Source organism: Lepidochelys kempii, chromosome 23 (assembly GCF_965140285.1).
Source record: "Lepidochelys kempii isolate rLepKem1 chromosome 23, rLepKem1.hap1, whole genome shotgun sequence".
Lineage (NCBI taxonomy): Eukaryota > Metazoa > Chordata > Testudines > Cheloniidae > Lepidochelys > Lepidochelys kempii.
This window is the reverse complement of record NC_136402.1, coordinates 11233122-11256548: the sequence shown is the minus strand read 5'-3', so window position 1 is coordinate 11256548 and position 23427 is coordinate 11233122. Positions and strand designations below refer to the sequence as shown.

At 57.1% G+C, this 23427-nt stretch overlaps 2 pseudogenes; one reads left to right on the top strand and one right to left on the bottom strand.

The window, feature by feature from the left end:
• The first annotated feature begins 768 nt into the window (after positions 1–768).
• Positions 769–6452, top strand: LOC140901846 (glutaminyl-peptide cyclotransferase-like protein; annotated as a pseudogene).
• Positions 6453–6514: 62 nt separating this feature from the next.
• LOC140902072 (peptidoglycan recognition protein 1-like) lies at positions 6515–8633 on the bottom strand (annotated as a pseudogene).
• Positions 8634–23427: the final 14794 nt, after the last annotated feature.

Here is a 23427-nt window from a genome sequence, read left to right as displayed (position 1 = left end):
CACTGACCAAGGACAACTGTGAGTGGGGTGCGGTGGAGGGAGAGAGGACTGGCGTGTTAAAAAGACATTTGTTTGTCGGACTGTCACACTGCAAGGTGAGAGACTGAGGAAACGGATGCTGCCAATGTACTCTGGGGTGGGTGTTTTATTCATGGTCAGATGTTTTCAAATCATGCTTGTGGTGTTTTCCCAAGTAATGCCAGGTTCCTTTCCCCTTGTATTAAAAGTTTTCTCTTCTATACATGTACTTAGTGCTTGTGAGAGGAGACGTACTGGCTCTTAGAGGTACCAAGTGTGGGGTGTAATTTTTTTCAGATTACTGGGTGGAGACTCGAGCTGGTTCTGTGTTGTGTTGTCAAAAGGAACCCAGCCCTGGTTGCTGCTGACTCCCCCCAGCAATACACAGTGTGACTAGAGGCCAGCAGCACTGTCTGTAATATTCCCTAAGAGATGTGGTCACCTTAAGATGAACCTAATTCGCTCCGTCAGTGTGGTGGTGTGATCCCTCCTTCTAGGGTTTTGGAAAATTGTGATTCTTTTCCTCTGGTGTTTGGAGAAACACTTGATAGTGATCAACGGGGATTTTGGTTTTGCTCAGTGATTATTTGGTCTGCGAGAAGCTAGATTAAGGGCTGAGCCTTCGTTATTGTTGGACAGAATTGCTGTCCAGACAGTGCAGAAACGGCAGCAGCAGCTGGAGCTCTGCACTACCCAGCGAAATCACTGAGGGTTTGTCTACAGACTCAGGCTTGTACTTCGGCCCTAACAATGGCTGTGTGGACATTCCTCCTCAGGCTCCGAAACCTGGGCTCCAGTCCCAGTAGGAACAACTACATGGCTATTTTTAGTACCATAATGAGAGCCCCAGTCTGTAGACCTGGGCTTTGAGATTTGTGGCTGCTGGTATTTTTTGCAACGTAGCCATAACCTAAGAGCTGAGAACACTTGGGGCTGGAGCAGTGCAGAAACTTCAGAAGGTGACAGCAGTGTGCAGTGGCAGAGTGGGCAGTGACCGGAGTGGGCAGAGGCATCATTTGATTTTCCTGCATTCCTCCCCTAAGGCTGGAGCTGAATGCACCTAACGGCACCCCTAGACCCTAGGACTTCACTTACGGTGGACAGCAAACTAAGAGTGCGGTGTCATGGACAGAAAGGGGAGTGGTGTGTTAATGGGACATTTGTCCGCTGGTCTTTCAGAAAGAGGGAAACTGAGACAAAGCCACTGCTCCACCTGGGGCCAGGGATTTACCTGTTGTTTGCATACGTTTGAGTCATTGTTGTCATGTTTTCTCAAATTAATGCCATTCTTCCTTCTCCCCTTAATAAAATATTTCTTTTGTCGCACACAGACTCAGTGCTTGCAAGACAGGAAGTATTGCTTCTTAGAAACACCCAGGGCTGGTGTTTAGTTTTCCCAGATTTCTGGGTGGGAGCTCAAGCCAGTGTTGTGTTATAATTTTGAGAGGAACTCCTATATATTGAAGCCAGAGCTGGAACTGGAAGAAGGGTTACGTATGTATTGCAGAGGAGTTTAATCTCCTCCTTTGTACAGAGCAACCCTTATGCCCTGGCACCAACTCTTTCAGAGGATGGTCACAGCTCCTCCCAGGGCCATCATCCGCCCTGGGGCTCACAGAGATGGTGGGTTTTGCACAGAGCTCTGCATGCACAAAGACACAGGACTTCAAAGCGGGAGACACAAACCCTGCCCCTCAGTCTGTCATTCTGTCCCACAGAGGGGTATTCTGGTGCCTCCCCTTGTCTAATGTCCCCTTGGTAATAAATCCAGTGACAACACAGGTCTGTGGAGTTCTTGGAACTGGCGGTCTTGGGTTCTGATCTCTTCTCCCCCAGGGTAAAACGAGAGAAACCCGCTGAGTGCAATGGGGTGAGGGCCAGATTCTGATACATTACCCTGAATCTATCTATCTATCTATCTATCTAATGAACACAGTTCTGATAAGGCAGCTGCTGGCTGGGAGCCTCCTCTGTACAGCCTCAGATCAGGGTAAGCCTGGGGAATTTAGGAAAGATGTTCCTGCTCTGCAGCTAGCCCCTCCATCCCAAATCTAAAGGTGCTCCTTTAATCTAAGATTCCACAGAGTCCCCATCCCAGCCCCAGTACCTGTCCATGTGGTCCCTGGGCTGGATGGAGCTGGTGATGTTTCAAGCCCGGTGGGGTGGCAGCTTGGGAAAGACAGGGCCGCACCTTCCTGGGGGCCACCGACTCGGCCGTGCCCTGTGCCATCCTGCTGGAACTGGCCACGGCCTTGGACGTGGAGCTGCTGAAGGCCAAGGAGCAGGTGAGAGCTTCCCAGGTTGGGGGTTCTACTCTTGTCTTGGGGAAAGGAATGGAGTCTAGTGTGCAAAACCGGGGGGGGGGGTGGGAGCTGGGACTCCTGGGTTCTATCCCTAACTCTGCTGCTGTCTTGGGTGCAGTCCCCTCACCTGTCCAGCAGTGCCAGGTGTTGAGTGATCCCCATGTCTCTCCCCAGGGCTCTGAGGTGACGCTGCAGCTGCTGTTCCTGGATGGCGAGGAGGCCTTCCGGGAGTGGAGTGAGAGGGATTCCCTGTACGGGGCTGTCCATGGCCAGGGCTCAGCACCAGCCGGGCACCAGCCAGCTCCAGGCTATGGTGAGAGCCGCCCGCCTGCCCCTCTGAGGAGTTCTGCATGGGGGATCTTTCAGGCTGGAGGGAGATGGTGGGGGTGCCTGTCCGGGGTAGGCGGGGGGCTCAATCTGTCTGCACTGGATCTTGTACCAATCCCTCCCTCAGATCCTCCTGCGGTGACTGGGCCCCTACAGATTTAACCCCTCGTTTCCTCCTTGCAGAGCCTGTTTGTCTTGCTGGACCTGCTGGGGGCCCGCCACCCGACCATCCGGAACCACTTCCCCTTCACCGCCTCCTGGTTCGACCGGCTCGTTGGCATCGGTACCAAACCTTCCTTTCTTCCAGGGGTGGAAGGGGGCTTGCCCCCCCAGGCACCTGTAGCGGGACAGCTACCTCCTCCCCCACCCGCCAGTCCTGATGGTCCTGCGTCTGTCTGACAATGAATAAAGGTGCCTGGGTTCTAGGCCCAGCTCTGGGAGGGGAGTGGGAGGTCTAGTGGTTAGAGCAGGGGGGCTGGGAACCAGGACTCCTGGGCTCTATCCCCAGCTGTGAGACAGAGCTGGGAGTTGGGGATTCAGTCCCCGGGGCTGTTGACCTGGCATCTTTCACCAACACTTTATTTCCCTCAAACACGACTTGTCAGGTTTGAAATCCCCCCTCCCTCCCCGGCAGCGTCTCCGTGTCCTCAGGGAGCTCTGTTGTGAGCGGCCAGGTGTAGCCCCCTGTGGGGCTCATTCTGCCGTGCCCCAGCCTGGCAGGTCCCAGGAACCAGCCCATTCCTCACTCTCTTCTCTGTGTCGCCCAGAGAAGCGTCTGCACCGGCTGGGCCTGCTGCAGTCCCACCCCTGGGAGCAGACGTACTTCCAGAGGGAGCCTGTCTATGGGCCTGTCGAAGAGGACCACGTCCCCTTCCTTCGCAAAGGTACCTGTCCTGCCCCATGCTACCGTTCATCCAGGTGCAGAGCAGTGTGGGATGGACAGCTGGGGAGGCCTCCCCGGGGGAGCCAGGGAGGAATGTGTGCAGACAAAGTGTGGTGAGACTCCCCCAGGCTCCCACACAAGCCTGGCCTCATGAGTGGAGCGAGGGACTGAGACCTGGGTTCAGGTCCTGGCTTTGCCGCTGCCCTGCTGGGTGACTTTGCTGCTGTCTTCCTCAGTTTCCCCATCTGTGAAGTGGGGGGAATCATTCTGACCCCCTTTGTAAAGTGCTTTGGGATCCCCTGAGGACAAGGGCTATGCAAGAGCTAGGTGTTATTTACAGGGGTAAAATGCTTTATAGATGATGTTTGCCTGCCTGGCACACTTCACCCCAGAGGTGGCTGCATTTTGAACTTAGGCTCTGGGATCCTTGGGGGTGAAAGACTTTATAAACATATCATTGCTATCTAGCCACTTGGCCCTGACTCGCTTGATGTCTCTGGCCAATCTGGTTCCCATAATGCACCTGGGCCAGCTGCTCGTTGCTAGGTCAGGGGAGCACACGGCTCCTAGATGTAAGGTCAGGTTGTGCCTGAGGGCCTGGCTCCATCTACTGAGACAGTGTGCGCATTTAGAATGTCGCCCGTCGCCCGCTAGTGGCTGGGCCACATGGGGATAATAGTCTACTACTGCTGACAATAGTGGAATTACTCTTGTAACTCCAGCAGTAGAGGCTGGTGCTTGCAGTGAGGCAGATCCTGGGCTGGATCCCTGCTGACTATCCATGTATCTGTCTGGCCGCAGGAGTGCCGGTGCTGCACCTCATCGCCACCCCTTTCCCGTGGGTCTGGCAGACGATGGAGGACACGGAGCAGAATCTGCACCCCACGACTGTGGAGAACCTCTGCAAGATCCTGGCTGCCTTCCTGGCCGAGTACCTGTGGCTGTGGCTACCCAGAGCCTCCTCTGGCGAGGGAACCAACCCCTCCCTGGGCCTCGCAGGATCCTTCGCCCCTCCTGGGCCGAGCTCCATGGGGCCAGCAGCCAAAACACCCTGGGACCAGGCAAGGTGGCTTGGGGGGCCTGGGCTGTGGCAGCCGCGCAGGGTCTTGGGGAGGTGTTACAATGCTGGGAGGATGGGAAGAGAGATTGTGTTGAGTCTGTTCCGGGGCTGCAGCGGGGCTGTGGCTGGCCCAGGAGTGAAACCTCTTGCTTGAGCCCCTTGAGCCCCTTCCTGGGCTTTACACGCCCCCCAGAGCTCAAGCCGCCAGGGCCTGGACTAGCCTCTTCCCAACAGGGAGCCTGGATCCCAGCTGGTCGCGTCCCCCAGGGTCCACGGCTCAGAAGCAGAAATAACTGGGCTGAACCTGGACTGTGCCAGGGGCAGGACACCGGGGGCTGCGGGGGGGCCAGACCTGCACTCTCTGCAGCGTGGCCTCCAGCTGCCAGCCCACCAGGGGTTGCTCCTGTTTACGGGGCCCGTCTAGCCCTGGGGTGCTGGGCTCCCAGCCTCGCTCGGGGGCTGCTCCACAGCGACTCTCGAAACAAAGAGCTGCCCTGTCAGTGCTGCTGCCCCCTTCCCACATGCTGGGCAGCCCTGGGCACTGTGGGACTGGGACACTGCTCCTGGCATGGCTGTTCCCTCCGCTCCGGCCCCTCCTGCCAGTCTCCAGCCGCAGCCCCAGCTCCCATCAGCAGGCGCAAACTCCAGCTCCCCTCCCCTTCCTTCAGCTCAGGGCTGCCGGGCCTGACTGTGTGTGACCCATGCGGAACCAGCACCCCCTTGGTTTCGCTCCACCTCCTCCCTCTGGATTGAGAGGCAGCACAGCCTAGTGGGCAGAGCACTTGACTGCACCCATGGGATCTGTTCCACGCTCTGCCACTAACTGGCCCTGTGAGTTTGGGTAAAACCCTTTTCCCCTCCCTGTGCCTCAGTTTCCCCTCCCATCCTTTGTCTAATTAGACTGTGAGCTCTTTAGGGCAGGGACTGTCTGTCTCATGTTCTGTGTATATAGCACCTAGCCCAAGGAGGCTTCTTAGTGCTAATCTGACAGACCATAATCACACCCTCTCAGCTCGCCCAGCCCAGCCCAGCGGCAGGGTGGTTATGGTTTAACAGGAGATGAAATGATTCCCGGCGCTTCAACTTTGGATGTGCTAGAAGCTGGTTTATTGTCACTGCTCAGTAGCTCCCAAGCAAAGCAAGCACTAAGCTGCGGGGCGCTGAGGTAAAGGCAAATTGCACTTGAACTAAAAACCCCTTTGTGGGACTCTGCGACCCACCCGACGGGTCCTTCCCCGTCCAAACACTTTGCCCCCCTCGGTAAGAGAGGCTCGTGGGAACGGACTGTCGGGGCAAAAGGGGCGAGCGCTGAAAGCTTTGAGAGGCAGACCCTGCGGGGGCCAGGCAGAGCCAAGTGTCAGGGCTCAGGGACACTTGGGTTCCCTTTGTGGGGGGTTAACTAGCGACTGGTTTCTGGGGGATTCCAGATGAAATCTTCGCTGCAGAGCTCGGGGGGGCTGGGGGCAGAGGTGGATTTGACTCTGGAATTGATCATTGCTCAGACGTTTCACACGGGAATGGAGGCGATGTTTCCTGAGCTGCCCAGGGATTGGCAGGGCCGTCGCCACAGAGCTCGGCTGAGGCTTGGCCCCACCCCCCTGGACGCTGTAAGACCCTGGGCGTGGCTGTGTGTGGACCTGGGCTAAGCTGACATGCCCGTTGCGGGCGGGAGCGAGGGGCTAGGCCTGGCGTCTGCCGAAGGAAGTAGCCTGGGGGAGGCAGGTGGCTCCCAGGCACCATTAGAAATCTGAGCCCCCGGGGGTGGGGGAGGCAGCTGAGCCCAGGGGAGACGGGAGCGTAACCCCAACTCTCAGAGCCCTGCTCTCCGGGCCCCAGGAGGCAGCAGGTGGGCGAGAAGTGAGAGGCCGCCCCCTGCTGGGGGGCAGAGGTGTAGCTCAAGCAGGCAGAAGCCGCGGGTGGGGTCAGCGATGGACGCAGGGGCTGCCCCGAGGCTGCAGGGACTCAGGCTTCAAACTCAGGCCACTGGCTTATGGCCTCATAGAGGGCGTCCCCGGGGCATTGGGTTGACTTCACGTCGCGATGCCTCTTCAGGGTGTAGCTTTCGCTCAGGAAGCCCCCGGAGACAGCACATTGGATCAGGCTCTTGGCAGCGGTCAGGGTGGTGTTGTCAGGGGCTGTTTCTGCAGGACACCAGCAGCCCCCTGTTAATTTCACACACGCCCCTGGCCCCTCTCTGCTGCTCAGGGGATGTGAATGTGGCCTGAGTAAATAAACACCCTCTAGCCCCGTTCTTGATTGGCCATGTCAGTGTCTTTCTCCCCCACCATTGTGTTTGGTAATGCGGCTCCCCGCCTCCACACACACATTTGCTTCGCCACGCTCCCCCTCCCCGTCCCTTTCCTGACCCTGTGCCCCAGCCCAGTGCCCCACCGCGGTGGAACCAAGAGCAGCTGTGAACTTCCCAGTTCCCCTGGGGGCCTAGCAGGGAAATCTGTACAGACGGGAGAGAAGCTGCCCAGGAAGCTGATTCCCAGTGACTTATCGTTCCAGTTCTTGGCATGGGCCCCCATGGTGCTCCAGCCTCTGCCCTTGTAGACTCTCGTCTTCACCGATCAGGAAGCTGCAGGCAGAGCGCAATGTGAGACCCGCATGGGCACGTCGGCCGCACCCTCCCCTCCCCATCGCTCTCGGCAGCTCCCCCAGGGTCGTCGCTGGCCCGGCCCGGGTTTGAACCTGGGACCATCAGAGCTAGAAGCTCAATCCTCTGCCATGGAGCTAAAGACCCACTGAGGAAAAGGACTGGAATGGAGGGGCCCTAACCTGTATTGCACTGTTTGGCCATTAGGTGGCGCTGTGTGTAACACCCCTTATGGAAGGCACCAAGGGCCCCACCTGGACAGAGCTGGGGGTCGAGTGAGGGCTGTAGTGGGCCGAGATGTGGGGCAGGAGAACAGCGCTGGGAGCCGCTGCCCTGCTGGAAATTCCCAGCTGGGTTTCCATCTCCTGACATCACCATCTCAAAGCATTTCACGGAGCAAAATCTCTGGCCAGGTTTTCGTTGCGGGACGTCAGGACGGCTGCAGGGAAACGTGTCAATAACGCCGGCATGGGGCGGTGTCACAGAGGCCTTTGCTGGCCCCTACCCCACCCCATTGCCACGGCTCCAGCCCCACACACAAATGCTGTAGGAGTGTAACTGTCCCAGGCTAGTTAACACATTACAGCCCCGGTGGGGGGACAATCCTCGGTGCTTACGGTGACAGCACTGCCGAGAACACATGTTAAACCAATCAGCGAACCCACCCGCCTGCTAATGGGCTTACCAGGGATCCCTCCCCTGACTCCAGCCAGGGCTCCGGCCGGGGTGCAGCCCGTCAAACCCACCCACGGGCTTTTCAGTGCTTCCAAGCTCAGCACAGCTTCTGCTGCGAACATGACCCCTGGGAATCTGTGAGTGCCGCAGGCCGGTCCCTCGATCTGGGAACAGGTCATTCGCAGCCAGTGTCTCGCTTCCCAGGGCATCATTTCGAAAGGCTGGGGGCAGAGGTGGGAATTTGCATCCCCGCCTTGGCTGGTCGGTCGTTTAACAAGTGTCCTGTGATGGTCCTGACCCTTCCCAGGGTTTGCTGGAATGACATCTCCCCCAGAAGAATCACGTCCCATCCCCCCAGACTCCAGTCCCATTTGCATTTGTAATACAATGAACTCCGGAAATACCCACACTTCGTCCAACCTGCTTTGTGCAGGGTCTGGGAGGGAACTGCCATCTCTGGCCCATTTCCCCCTACAGAACTGGGTGGAACCAGGTGCTGTCCGGCACCCTTGGGGAATCCATTGACTTAGTGCCTGGACAGGTTTCTCCTCTGCCTGGCATTTCTGCTATGGCCTGTCACAATGTCATGTTTTGACGTTGCATTTAAGAAGCATTCTGCCATCACGCCAGCACCCGGCCATCACAAACCTGCCCGGTCGGCTGGCAGCCTCCTACCCCAGTTCTCTCTAGAGCCCCTGGGCCGATCTCTCCCACGCCCCTCCTTACTCAGGGTGCCCCCAAACCTTTTCCTTCCAGCACGCAGTTCATTTTCTTAACTTCCGACACGGCTCAGCTGCATTATTAACGATGAGGCTTGTCCTGCTCCATCACATCCTCCGGGTCCTCCTTGCACTCAGCCGGCTTCCCCGGTGCTCCCAGTGTCACCGCAGCCAATTGCTCCTGTGCTGGCCGATGAGCACTTCCACCGTCCTCCACCCGTTTCTGACAACCCCACGTCTCCTCAGCTCCTTCCCCTCGCCCGCCTTCCCCTTTCCTTGCGGCGCTCGCCAGCCGTCCGTTGACTTCCCCATTCTGCGGCTTCCCTTTCTGAACATTTTCTGTCACTTCCTTAAGCTTCTGATTAAAAGCCTCGTGCGCCCGATGCTGAGCTGCCGCCCCGGGTCACACTTTCCCCTCCACTCTCTGGTCAGCCTCAGAGACAAGCAGCGCACACGTGTGATCCCACAGGCCGGCAGGCCGCTGTGCGGCCCCAGATCCTCCATGCATAACAGCACATTTCTTTACAAACAATCCAAGCCCTCCTTTACTATTTGGGCCATCCTTTGCCCGCATTTTACTCTTGATGGAGTTAACGTTTCGCTGGATCTAGTCTTACATCTCTTCTTCAAACTTTTCCCCTCCCCTGTAGGCCCCTAGACCGTCCCAGCCAGAGTCTCCACACACGGCTAGGTCTTTACTCCCGACACAGAGGTTGTTACCCTGCCCGGTCCGGTTCCAGCCGGTAAACTTGGGTTGGAGGATCCCCCAGGGAAGCAGATTTATTACCAATTCAGCCTCGATCTTACTTCCTACTTAAAGAGACCTCAAGGACCCAAGCCCCGGCCAGTATTTATTAGTTATTAGTACAGCGCTCAAACAGAAAGGCAGATCCATTACCAAGTCTGCTGAACCAAATTTTGCAGCCGTTGATGTAAACGACAGACTGATCCCCGTGATGTCTTTTGCCACGGCTTGCATACAGCCTTGCATTGGGAAAGAGGAAGAGATAAGTTGGAACTAAGTTACCTATAAGTAGTCCAAGCTGTATGCATGCCGTGGCAAAAGATATCACGGGGATCAGTCTGTCGCCTGCAAAATTTGTGTCTGGTAAATATCATAGACTTCCCAGCACACAATCACACATATGCTACTTAAGCATAAACGTTTACCATCACTATGTTATTTATACATTTCCATTTGTTTGTGGTTAGTACATTCCTCGCACAGTTGTGTGGCAATGCAAATAACAGGGCGCTAGGCTACAAATTTTAGCAAACTGGCATTTTTCAATGCCTGTGAGAGTTTAGCAGCATTCCCAAAGCATCTCAGGAGTTTGGGTCACCAGTTGGCCTGAGGTCTGATAGTAATTTGGCCTCTACCAGTCAACAAACCTTTGTACTGGTATAACGGCATCCCCATGGATGGGGTTGGGGGGTGTTGTAATGTTTTAACTAGACCGGTCCAGTTAAAGTCCTCAGGCTTTTGCATACACACATGGCCGGCCTGTGGAGTGACCTTGGTTAAGTCACGTCCCCCTTGTGTGCCTCAGTTTCCCCATCTATAAAGTGGGCATAGTGATGCCAACTTCCTTTGTGAAGGGCGTTGAGATCTGCTGGAGAAAGGGGCTATCTCAGGGCCAGGTGTTATAACTGGGGAGCAAGAGGGTCTGTCGCTGCCCCAGGCAGGTCATGGGAGCTTCGTGGAGCGGAGAGATGGTGGCAGACATGGGTAGCAGAGGGCGCTGTGCTGGGCTCCAGTGGGGCGGGTTGGTGGCAGAAGGGGAGGTGTCTCCAGAATCCAGCAACGCACCCAACAGCCACGTGCCCTGATGCCTGACCCCACTGTCATCGCCCCCAGCACGGCCCCCAGCACCTCTCTCATGTGTGTCGGGGGGGGGGGGATTTCTGCTTGGGCTGCCCCCACGCGCTGGTGCTTAAACTCCAAAAGGAAGCTTACAAGCAGTGCAAATTTGGACAGATGACTAGGGAGGAGTATAAAAATATTGCTTGGGTATGCAGGGGTGTAATCAGGAAGGCCAAGGCACAACTGGAGTTGCAGCTAGCAAGGGATGTGAAGGGGAACAAGAAGGGTTTCTACGGGTACGTTAGCAACAAGAAGAAGGTCAGGGAATGTGTGGGCCCCTTACTGAAAGTGGGAGGCAGCCTAGTGACACATGATGTGCAAGAAGGTGAAGTACTCAATGCTTTATTTGCCTCAGTCTTCACAGACAAGGTCAGCTCCCAGACTGCGGCACTGGGCAACACAGTATGGGGAGGAGGTGAGCAGTGCTCAGTGGTGAAAGAACAGGTTAAGGACTATTTAGAAAAGCGGGACGTGCACAAGCCCATGGGTCCAGATCTAATGCATCCAAGGGTGCTGAGGGACTTGGCTGATGTGATTGCAGAGCCATTGGCCATTATCTTTGAAAACTCGTGGTGATCGGGGGAGGTCCCGGACGATTGGAAAAAGACAAATATAGTGCCCATCTTTAAAAAAGGGGAAAAGGAGAATCCGGGGAATTACAGACTGGTCAGCCTCACTTCAGTCCCCGGCAAAATCATGGAGCAGGTCCACAAGGGATCCATTTTGAACCATTTGGAGAAGAGGAAGGTGATAAGGAACAGCCAACGTGGAATCACCAAGGGCAAGTCATGCCTTCTGTGATGAGATAACTGGCTCTGTGGATATGGGGAAAGTGGTGGTTGTGATACGGCAAAGCTTTTGATACGGTCTCCCAAAGTACTACTGCCGGCAAGTTAAAAACGTATGGATTGGATGAATGGACTATAAGGTGGATAGAAAGCTGGCTAGATTGTCGGGCTCAATGGGTAGTGATCAACAGCTTGATGTCTAGTTGGAAGCCGGTATCAAGCGGAGTGCCCCAGGGGTCGGTCCTGGGGCCGGTTTTGTTCAACATCTTTATCAATGACCTGGATAATGGGATTCATTGCACCTTCAGCAAATTCACAGATGACACTAAGCTGGGGGAAGAGGTAGATACACTGGAGGGTAGGGATAGGGTCCAGAGTGACCTAGACAAATTGGAGGATTGGGCCAAAAGAAATCTGATGAGGTTCAACAAGGACAAGTGCAGAGTCCTGTACTTAGGACGGAAGAATCCCAGGCACTGCTACAGCTGGGGACCAATTGGCTAAGTGGCAGTTCTGCAGAAAAGGTCCTGGGGATTACAGTGGACGAGAAGCTGGATATGAGTAGCAGAGTGCCCTTGTTGCCAAGAAGGCCAAAGGCATATTGGGCTGCATTAGCAGGAGTGTTGCCAGCAGATCGAGGGAAGAGATTATTCCCCTCTATTCGGCACTGGTGAGGCCACATCTGGAGTATTGTGTCCAGTTTTGATCCCCCCACTACAGAAGGGATGTGGACAAACACAGAGCTTGTAGGTGCAGAGAACAGGACCCCTCAGCTGGATCCATTTTGGGCGGCAGTGAGCCAGAGAACCACATCTGCCCTTCACTCAATGTCCCCAGCCAGCTCCAAAGTGAAACTATCTCCAGCCCCCGCCCTCCTCTGGGCTTTGTCCCTTTCCCGGGCCAGGAGGTCACCGGATTCCTTTGTTCTCCAACCCTTTCGCTCTCACCTTGCAGGGGGGAAGGGCCCAGGCCACCAGTTGCCAGGAAACAGGGTGTCGGCCATTCTCTGTGTCCAGACCCCTGCACACACCTGCCCTCTAGGGCTCTGCAATCATCATACACCCTTATCCCACCATCTAGATACTTAAGAACTGCCTAGGGAAAACTGAGGCACCCCCACAATATTCAGAGGAAACATTAAGAACAGTCCCGCTTCATCACACCCACTCCCCTCCCAGGGCTGATGAGACAACCCAACGGTCCCAAGCTGCCGGGTGCTTTGGCCATGGGGTGTAAAACGGTCCCGTCTTTGCTTCCTCTCCCACCGCTGCAACGGTGCAGAAGCTGCTTTAATAGCAGCTTCCCCCTGCCCCGCCACCCCACACGCCCAACTGAGTCTCAGGCCTTGCTAACGCTCAGTACCACAGCAGCCCCAGGAGATGATTGCTGCGGGGGTCTCAGCCCAGGGGGAGGTAGTGACTCCTAGAAGCAGGGAGAGCAGCAGCACCGTAGATCAGGGAGGTCTGGCAATGCCAGTGGCTGTCTGGGGACTGGCAGCCCAGGCACTCAGAGCAGATTGTCGAAGGCCAAACCCCTCTCACCACCGGTTCTGTAGCTCCCCCTTGCTTTCGGTCTGTCTTAGGCACCATCCTGGCCCTCATCCCCCTGGCATTCGAGCACTGCCCAACCTCAATTGCATTTATTCTAACTGCCCCCTGCAGGGCAGGGCCTGGCTGCTACCCCCACTGTACAGACAGGGAACCGCTGCAGAGAGAGAATAAGGGACTTGCTCAAAGCCAAACAGAGCATCTGTGGCAGAGCTGGGAAATGAACATGGATCTCCTGGGTCCCAGGATGGCACCTTCTCGTTCAACCTCCTGCCCCCTTCGTCCCTGGTTCAGTGGGAGCTGTGGGAGCAATCTGGGGCACAGGAGCTGGCTGGTGCCCAGATGGAGCTACGTTGCCTATTGCACAGATCTCGCTTTTCCCGAACATTGAAAATGCTGCTCCAACCATGCCAGGGCCCGCCAGGATCCTTGCAGCTGGTCCGTGCTAAATTGTGAACTGTGCCCTGGCCTCCCAGAGCGGGGCAATGGGAGAGGGTGGGGCTGGCCCAAGGCCCTGCTGGATTTCAGCTCACGCGTACGGGGTCCCAGTGCTACAGAGCTCTGTGCTGGGACGGCGCTTTGTGGCGATTTCGCAGCTCCTCTCTCCAAGGCCTGTGTGGGAGCAGCCGCTGCAGAGAATCCCAGGCCTGATTCCCCCCACGCTGGGTCTCCTGAATGGCCCCTGCCCTGGGGGGCTCCATTCCTCACCCAGTGTCTCCTGCTGACTCTGCAGCAGCTGCACGGCAGGCGTCCTAAGGCACCTCTAGTCCTCTCCAGAGCTCAGGGGGACTGTCCTGGCATCGGACTGTCCTGGTGAATGGAACAATGGCTCCGGGCAGACGGAGAATGCCTGTTCCCCCGGCAACCTCAGTGCCATTCCCTCTGGAAGTGATGGTGTCCGCAAGGGTGCTGGAGGTGGTCAGGCTTCGTGGTTGGAGCTGGACTCAGGAGGCCGGGGCATGGGTGGAGCGAGGCTGGAGCGAGAGCAGGGCTGGAGTAGGACGAGGGGCAGGGCCATCAGCTACCTCCCAGTCTGGGCACTTACCTGGCCCCACCATGCCAGTGGCTGAGCACACGGGTGTTGTGGTATTTAGGCTCTCAACCCCCCCCGCAGAGCAAGGACCTGCTCTCCCTCATTAGCTGAGGCCAGGGGCGGCGGGGACTCATCTGATCTCATGCAGAAGACTTACAGAGGAGCGAGGAACTGAACACAGCTCTCCTGGGTCCCAGCCCAATGCCTCATCTAACCACCTGTGCCGCCTTCCCGTGCCGTGCCACCAGCCCTGCCAAACCCTCCTCCTTGTCTCCGTCCCCTCCGGGCTTGACTGGTGCGACCCCTTCTGTCGAGCCGCCCCGGGCTCCCTCCTGTGCGCATGCCGGTGCCAACTTCCTCACTGGCACCAGGCTAGACAGCCGGCACCGGGGCACTTGGCAGACATGCACCGCCCAGCCAGGAGCTCGGGGAAGGCTCGGTGTGGTTGGCGATGCAGTGGAAAAGCAGAGGTGGGCAATAGAAGATTCTCCTACCTGGAGTCAGGAGTGGGCAGAAACCTGTGTGTAAATGGGCCACCCACTTTCTGCTGCCGGTGGCGGAGCTGGATCTGCTGGCTCAGCGTTCCCCAGCGGCACCTGCCAGCTCTCGCTCTGCCAGAGCCAAGCCTCGCAGTGAGGGGATGAGGCTGTGCCAGCCAGCAGGGGCGTGTCACAATGGGCAGGCGAGTCACAGGCCAGCCAATGTGTGACTCCCCAGCCATGGGATGCCCCAGCCCAGACTTGCTCTGGCCTCGCCAAGGCTTTGGAGCCTGTCCTTCCCCACCGGGGCCATGGCAGGGACCTTCCGCTCCCCACAGTCACAGACGTTAGGCCGGAAGGGACCGCTGGGCTCCTCTAGTCCCAGCTCCTGCAGACCCCAGGCCAGAGCCCCTCCCTGCATCCATGCTATTGGAGCCAGGGGGTCTCTGGATCCCCGAGTGGGAGAATCAGTTCCATCCCGGTTCCTCCTTCTCATAACAGTGCAGAACGGGGATTCATGAACTCTCCCCACCCATAGCTCCCAGCCCACATGGGAGGCTCTTTCCACTTTCCCAAGCTGCCGGGTGCTTTGGCCATAGGGTGTAAAATGGTCCCATCTCTGCTTCCTCTCCCACCGCTGCAACGACGCAGAAGCTGCTTTAATAGCAGCCTCCTCCTCCCGCCCAACTGAATCTCAGACCTTGCTAATGCTCAGTGCCATGACAGCCCCAGGAGATGATTGCTGTGGCATGTGACGAAGTGGGACTGTTCTTAATGTTTCCTCTGAATACTGTGGGGGTGCCTCAGTTACCCCTATGCAGGTCTTAAGTATCTAGGAGGTGGGGTAAGGGTGTATGATCATTGCAGAGTCCTAGAGGGCAGGTATGTGCAGGGGTCTGGACACAGAGAATGGCCGACACCCTATTTCCTGGGTGCTGATGGCCTGGCCCTTCCCCCCTACAAGGTGAAAGCTAAAAGGGTTGGAGAAAAAAGGAATCAGGTGACCTCCTGGCCCGGGAAAGGGACAAAGCCCAGAGGAGGAGGGGCTGGAGAGAGTTTCAGTTGAGGCTGGCTGGGGACATGGAGTGAAGTACAGACGTGGTTGTCTGACTCACTACCTCCCAAAATGGACTCAGCTGAGGGGTCCTGTTCTCTGCACCTACATGCTCTGTGTTAGACCATGTTCCTGTCATCTAATAAACCTTCTGTTTTACTGGCTGGCTGAGAGTCACGTCTGACTGCGGAGCTGGGGGGCAGGACCCTCCGGCTTCCCCAGGAGCCTGCCTGGGCGGACTCGCTGTGGGAAGCTCACGGAGGAGCAGAGGATGCTGAATGCTCAGAGGTCAGACCCAGGAAGGTGGAAGCTGTGTGAGCTCTTTGCCCTGCAGACAGGCTGTTCACAGAAAGGAGACTTCCCCAGAGTCCTGACTGACTTCGTAGGGAGCAGTTCCAGAGCGTCGCCCGGGGACTCCGTGACACGGGGGTCTCGGCCAGGGGGAGGCAGTGACTCCTAGAAGCAGGGAAAGCAGCAGCACCATAGATCAGGGAGGTCTGGCAATGCCAGTGGCTGCCTGGGGTCTGGCACCCCAGGCACTCAGAGCAGACTGTCAAAGGCCAAACCCCTCTCACCACCGGCTCTGTAGCTCCCCCTTGCTTTCGGTCGGTCTTAGGCACCATCCTGGCCCTCATCCCCCTGGCATCCGAGCACTGCCCATTGCATTTATTCTAACTGCCCCCTTCAGGGCAGGGTCTGGCAGCTACCTCAACTGCACAGACAGGGAACTACAGCACAGAGGGAAGAAGGGACTTGCTCAAAGACAAACAGAGCATCTGTGGCAGAGCTGGGAAATGAACATGGGTCTCCTGGGTTCCAGGATGGCACCTGCTCTTTCAACCTCCTGCCCCCTTCGTCCCTGGTTCAGTGGGAGCTGTGGGAGCTCTCTGGGGCACAGGAGATGGCTGGTGCCCAGATGGAGCTACGATGCCTATTGCACAGATCTCGCTTTTCCCAAACATTGAAAATGCTGCTCCAACCATACCAGGGCCTGCCAGGATCCTTGCAGCTGGTCCGTGCTAAATTGTGAACTGTGCCCTGGCCTCCCAGAGCGGGGCAATGGGAGAGGGTGGGGCTGGCGCAAGGCCCTGCTGGATTACGGCTCACACGTACGGGGTCCCAGTGCTACAGAGCTCTGTGCGGGGGCAGAGCTTTGTGGGGGTTTCACAGCTCCTCTCTCCAAGGCCTGTGTGGGAGCAGCCGCTGCAGAGAATCCCAGGCGTGATTCCCCCCACGCTGGGTCTCCTGAATGGCCCCTGCCCTGGGGGGCTCCATTCCTCACCCAGTGTCAACTGCTGACTCTGCAGCAGCTGCACGGCAGGCGTCCTAAGGCACCTCTAGTCCTCTCCAGAGCTCAGGGGGACTGTCCTGGCATCGGACTGTCCTGGTGAATGGAACAATGGCTCCAGGCAACCGGAGAATGCCTGTTCCCCCGGCAACCTTAGTGTCTAAGCCCTTACCTGGCCCCATCATGCCAGTGGTTTAGCACACGGGTGTTGTGGTATTTAGGCTCTCAACCCCCCCTCCGCAGAGGAGGGACGTGCTCTCCCTTGTTAGCTGAGGCCCAGAGCGGCGGGGACTCACCTGATTTCACGCAGAAGACTTACAGAGGAGCGGGGAACTGAACACAGCTCTCCTGGGTCCCAGCCCAATGCCTCATCTAACCACCTGTGCCGCCTTCCCGTGCCAGGCCACCAGCCCTGCTAAACCCTCCTCCTTGTCTCCGTCCCCTCCGGGCTCGACTGGTGCCACCCCTTCTGTCGAGCCGCCCCGGGCTCCCTCCTGTGCGCATGCCGGTGCCCACTTCCTCACTGGCACCAGGCTAGACCGCCGGCACCGGGGCGCTTGGCAGACGTGCGCCACCCAGCCAGGAGCTCGGGGAAGGCTCGGTGTGGTTGGCGATGCAGTGGAAAAGCAGAGGTGGGCAATAGAAGATTCTCCTACCTGGAGTCAGGAGTGGGCAGAAGCCTGCGCGTAAATGGGCCACCCACTTTCTGCTGCCGGTGGCGGAGCTGGATCTGCTGGCTCAGCGTTCCCCAGCGGCACCTGCCAGCTCTCGCTCTGCCAGAGCCAAGCCTGGCAGTGAGGGAATGAGGATGTGCCAGCCAGCAGGGGCGTGTCACAATGGGCAGGCGAGTCACAGACCAGCCAATGTGTGACTCCCCAGCCATGCGATGCCCCAGCCAGACTTGCTCTGGCCTCGCCACGGCTTTAGAGCCTGTCCTTCCCCACCGGGGTCATGCGAGGGACATTCCGCTGTTATACCAATAAAATAAAAACCAACAGGATCTCATGAAAGGGAAAAAGGCAAAATACCACATTTATTGTGAATACAGAAAGAATCATAGTAAGCAGTTAGTTATAGCTATAACATTCCATTCAATCTCATATTTATTCACACATTCATTCATACAAACACACACACACAGGTTATGCAAGGTTGTTATCATAGTTACCAGCCTTAGAGTTGCTCATGCCAAGCCACTGGCCAGGTGGCCTGGACGTGAGGAGAGAGCAGGGCCTTGTCAGATGGTCATCTGATGCTTCTGGAAGTTGGTTTGCAGAATCAGACCCCAAAGTTCTCACTTTTTAGAGTCTATTTTTATAGGAATTTCTTCCTATGCCAGTCTATGGGAATTCCTTCATCATGCTGTTGCTGAATCAATCAGCAGATAGCACATTCCTGAGGGCTCCGCGCTGCTAGATGTTATCTTGTTCTTTGGTTCTCCCATTCTTCAGGCTGTTGGGTGGATTCCAGTCTGCCCTCCGGGGGTCCTCTAGTTATTTCCACTTGACGCCTTCTTCAGCCCATGGACACTGGATTCTTAGGCTGGCACCTCCCTGATCATTCAGTTATTATCCACACCAAGCATCCATCCACATACATCCTCTATCTCTATTTTAATCACAATTGTTAATACAACAAAAGGGCGGGGAGTCTCTGGGTGCTGTTTCTGTTGTTCGAGTATTGCTTTGAGTCTCTCTCTCTGTGAATTGCTTTGAGAACAGACTCAGTCTTAGAATGTACGAACACAATTAGCAGCTTGCAGGTTTCACACATAGAGGGAGAGAATCAGCACCAAAAACCAAGAGACCTCTTAATTAGTAATACCCTGGACTTTAAACTGTTGGGAATCAAACTCATTTGTGATTTCAATACAGAACTTCTTTAATATGATCCAACACCGCTCCCCACAGTCACAGACGTTAGGCCGGAAGGGACCTCTGGGCTCCTCTAGTCCCAGCTCCTGCAGACCCCAGGCCAGAGCCCCTCCCTGCGTCCATGCTATTGGAGCCAGGGGGTCTCTGGATCCCCAAGTGGGAGGATCACTTCCATCCCGGTTCCTCCTTCTCGTGACAGTGCAGAACGGGGATTCATGAACTCTTCGCACCCCCGACTCCCAGCCCACCCGAGCGGTTCTTTCCACTTTCCCAAGCTGCTGGGTGCTTTGGCCACGGGATGGAAAACGGTCCCCTCTCTGCTTCCTCTCCCACCGCTGCAATGATGCAGAAGCTGCTTTAATAGCAGCCCCCCCCCCCCCTCCGCCCCCGTACTGTGTCCCAGGCCTTGCTAACGCTCAGAGCCACGGCAGCCCCAGGAGATGATTGCTGTGGGGTTCTCGGCCCGGGGAGAGGCAGTGACTCCTAGAAGCAGGGAGAGCAGCAGCAGTGTAGATCAGGGAGATCTGGCAATGCCAGTGGCTGCCTGGGGTCTGGCACCCCAGGCACTCAGAGCAGATTGTCAAAGGCCAAACCCCTCTCACCACCGGCTCTGTAGCTCCCCCTTGCTTTCGGTCTGTCTTAGGCACCATCCTGGCCCTCATCCCCCTGGCATCCGAGCACTGCCCAACCTCAATTGCATTTATTCTATCTGCCCCCTGCAGGGCAGGGCCTGGCTGCTACCCCCACTGTACAGACAGGGAACCGCTGCAGAGAGAGAATAAGGGACTTGCTCAAAGACAAACAGAGCATCTGTGGCAGAGCTGGGAAATGAACATGGGTCTCCTGGGTGCCAGGATGGCACCTTCTTTTTCCACCTCCTGCCCCCTTCGTCCCTGGTTCAGTGGGAGCTCTCTGGGGCACAGGAACTGGCTGGTGCCCAGATGGAGCTGCGTTGCCTATTGCACAGATCTCGCTTTTCCCCAACATTGAAAATGCTGCTCCAACCATACCAGGGCCCGCCAGGATCCTTGTTGCTGGTCCGTGCTAAATTGTGAACTGTGCTCTGGCCTCCCAGAGCGGGGCAATGGGAGAGGGTGGGGCTGGCGCAAGGCCCTGCTGGATTTCAGCTCACGCGTACGGGGTCCCAGTGCTACAGAGCTCTGTGCTGGGACGGCGCTTTGTGGCGATTTCGCAGCTCCTCTCTCCAAGGCCTGTGTGGGAGCAGCCGCTGCAGAGAATCCCAGGCCTGATTCCCCCCACGCTGGGTCTCCTGAATGGCCCCTGCCCTGGGGGGCTCCAGTCCTCACCCAGTGTCTCCTGCTGACTCTGCAGCAGCTGCACGGCAGGCGTCCTAAGGCACCTCTAGTCCTCTCCAGAGCTCAGGGGGAGTGTCCTGGCATCGGACTGTTGCTGGCACCCAGTGCAGAGAGGCTGAACAACAGCTTGAATGGTTCGTTTCCTGGTGTGCTACACCCAATAATCACAACAGGGTGGAGAAGCAGAAAAGTTTATTTGAAGCTTCAAATAGGTACAGGGAGATTTGAATCTCAAATCCTGTACACAGAGCAGGAAGTTACACAGGCTTTTATACATCCTTTTTCCCAGCATACTTATCCAATAGCAAGCTGCCCCAAGTATCCATATAGCCAGCCAATCCAGTTCCCAGCTAGTTCCCTGATTCTCTGTATCATTTGTTAAACTCTACATAAAGCTGCTTTATTCAGCATTGTTCTTCCATATCTGCCCTGTGTGGCCTTGCTTAGTTTCAGGCAGTCTGACTCTGCAGCATATTGTTGCAGATTCTCAGCATAACTGCTGTGTGTGCCTCCAGGCGGGGTGGGGGGGGTGCGGGGTGGGCAAGGACACTTGGGCCTAGTACGCAGAGCTGATGCGAGTGCCTCCAGGCGGGAGGGGGGGCCAAGGACACCTGGCCCTAGTACGAGGGGGCTTCATCGACACTCGTGGTCTTCCATCCCCTCGAGTTACCTAGTGGCCATGCCCCAGTGTCCCCAACGGGACTGTCCTGGGGAATGGAACAATGGCTCCGGGCAGCCAGAGAATGCCTCTTCCCCCGGCAACCTCAGTGCCATTCCCTCTGGAAGTGATGGTGTCAGCTAAGGTGCGGGAGGTGATCAGGCCTCGTGGTTGGAGCTGGACTCAGGAGGCCGGGGCGTGGGTGGAGCGAGGCTGGAGCGAGAGCAGGGCTGGAGCAGGACGAGGATCAGGGCTGGAGCAGCCTATGACTGTTGCCAATGTCAGGCAGGAGCGAGTTCCTGGCCCTGGAGTCGTGTTGAGCAGACTGAGCTGCTGCTGTGAGACTGAAATACTTGCTCCGGGAGTCACGGGCCTGTTCCTGGCTTGTGGATTGGCGGGAGCCCAGCACAGGAGGGACTTAGGGCCTGACACATGGCTCTAGGGGGCGCTTGGCTCCCAGCCCTGCTGGGCACTGACAGGCCAGGTGCAGGGGGCCAGGCGCAGCACCAGGGAGGACATTGGGGAGGCAGGAGCGCTGAGGTGGGGCTGAGCGGGCAGGTGCTGAGGAGCTGCGGCCGGCTGGCCAGCAGGGAGGAGGAGCAGCACCCAGCTGTGGAGGGCCCAGCTGCAGCTCCACACGGGGCGCGGCCAGAGCCTGGCAGGCGGCTGGCTGAAGTGGCACTTTGTGATCTGGCGCAGGCGGGAACTGGCTCCCCACATCCGAACGCTCCGCAGCGCTGGCGGATTCACATCTAAACCCGGATCTGGCTCCCAATTCACAGCTGGCCCCTCCCCCCGATCTGGAGTGGCTGAGACTCCAGCGCTCTGTGGAAGAGGCCAACAAATGCCAGCTCCTGGGGTGGGCTTCCCCCAGAGACAACCCCGTGCTGGGAAAGGAGGTTCCAAGAGCCGGCAGCTCCACCACTCACACTCCCAGCTTCCTGGGAATGAGCCAGGAGCAGAGTCCCAGTCTCCGTCCCCTGGCATTAATCCAGGAACTCCGCACTGGGGATGTGCACCTGGCAGCACGCAGCCTCCTGAGAACACACAGGCCGGGGTGCAGGGCGAGGGCTCTCAGAGAGAAACGGCAGGAGGGCAATGCTGGGAACCCCCAGGCCATCTTCAGCTCAAGCATGAGGGCACCCAAGCATCCTGGAGAGCATGAATCTAGCTTCAGCTCAGCCTTTATGTCCCCCCATTCTCTGTGCTAGATGGGTTGGTCTCCTGGAGGGACGAAAGTGCCCATCAGGAGTTCCTGGCTTATCCAACGTCAGTTTCCCGCTCTTGTGAAAAAAACGGTGACTTCCCTTACACAGGAGCTGGTGTTCTTCAGGCTGGGCTGGGCCTGTACACGTTCCTCTGTAGGGGTGTGTGCACCCAGGGCCCGTGAGTCGCAGTCGTTTGCCAATGAACATTTGCCAACAGACGTTTGCCCCCTGCTCTCCCCGTGTGCTCAGGGACCGCCATCAAAAGGGCACGTCTGCCACCTCCCTCTGAAGTCCTTCACACCTGCATACTGCCAGGTGAACATCCCCATTTCTACTGAGGCCTCAGGGACAGGGTTTATGATGAAGCGGCTGGAGTTGATCTGCCTGCCCGCCCCCCGTGTTGCACCCCAACGGCTAGCTGGAGATCCAAACTGACACTCCCTGGTTTGAGCCCCTGCCTAGCCAGACCCTGTTCCCTCCCCCCAGGCAGTTGTTGGCCCTGAACTGCTGCAGGCAGCCATGACACACAGGTGCTTGGGGGCTTGAGAGAAGGGCTATCACCAGCTGAATGACCCCTGCCTGTACAGTGGGGACTGAGGCCACTTTGCCAGCAGGTGCCCCCCAAGTCCTGTGCTATGCTGAGTCTGGGGAGATGGGCAGGTTCAGCCTCATTAGAAGGGATCGGCCAGACAGAAAGGCAGAATCGGGTCCCCGCACGGAGCCCCTTTACTACCTGCCTGTGTCCTAACCACCAGGACAGTGGCCAATCCCACCTTCAGGTCAGGTTCCAGCGTCGGGCCCTGTCCATACCCACAGCGTGTGGCACCCAGCATGCGCCGATAGACTCCGGTACATGCAGTAAGTTCACAGACACTAGAAACTGCCTAACACCAGGCTGGGGGCTGGGGATGTGTAGGGTACAGAGCACAGCACCCCCTAAGGCCGGGCAGGAGGGCTGGGAAATGCATATGATACAGAGCACAGCGCCCTCTAACACCTGGCAGGGGGGCTGAGAGATGGGGGGTGTAGGGTACAGAGCACAGCGCCCCCTAATGCCGGCCAGGGGCCTGGAAGCTGTGGGAATATGTAGGATCCGGAGCACAGCATCCCCTAACACTAGGCTGGGGGGCAGGGAGAGGGGGGATATGTGGGGGACAGAGCACAGCGCTCCCTAACACCAGGACACGAGGTCTCATCCATCTCAGGGCGGAAATGATCACACCCTTCGAATGGGGGATCTGCCACGGGCACTGGCAGGAGCGCGCTGCTTTACATTAAGGTTCTTTGGCTGACGGGCAAACCTCACCCCGCCCTGCGTTTCGAGTGTGAACAGCTGTTGATGGAAACCCAGACGGCAGAGATGGAGCAGGACTAACCGGGGTCACTGGGTCTCGCCCTCACCCCGTGTCTACACTGTACAAGGGTGGGAAATAGCAGGTGCCTTTTCTTGCCCTGATACGATTTTGGAGATGCCGACGCTTGCGACAGCTTTCTCCCTGTGTGGGTTGTGGGATCCAGGGGAGCCGTCTGTGTGCTCTGTACAGGACAAGGTGTGTAGATCGTTTATGCCTCAATGTATCACTGTAAATACAGTTATTTAATATATCAAATAAAAGCAGAACAATACATCAAAAAGCATCAAAATGAAACAGAGGATTGCTATGTACAGGGGGGATTGCTATGTACAGGGGGGATTGCACGTGACTAGTTAACTGCTCGAGAGCTTTCATCACC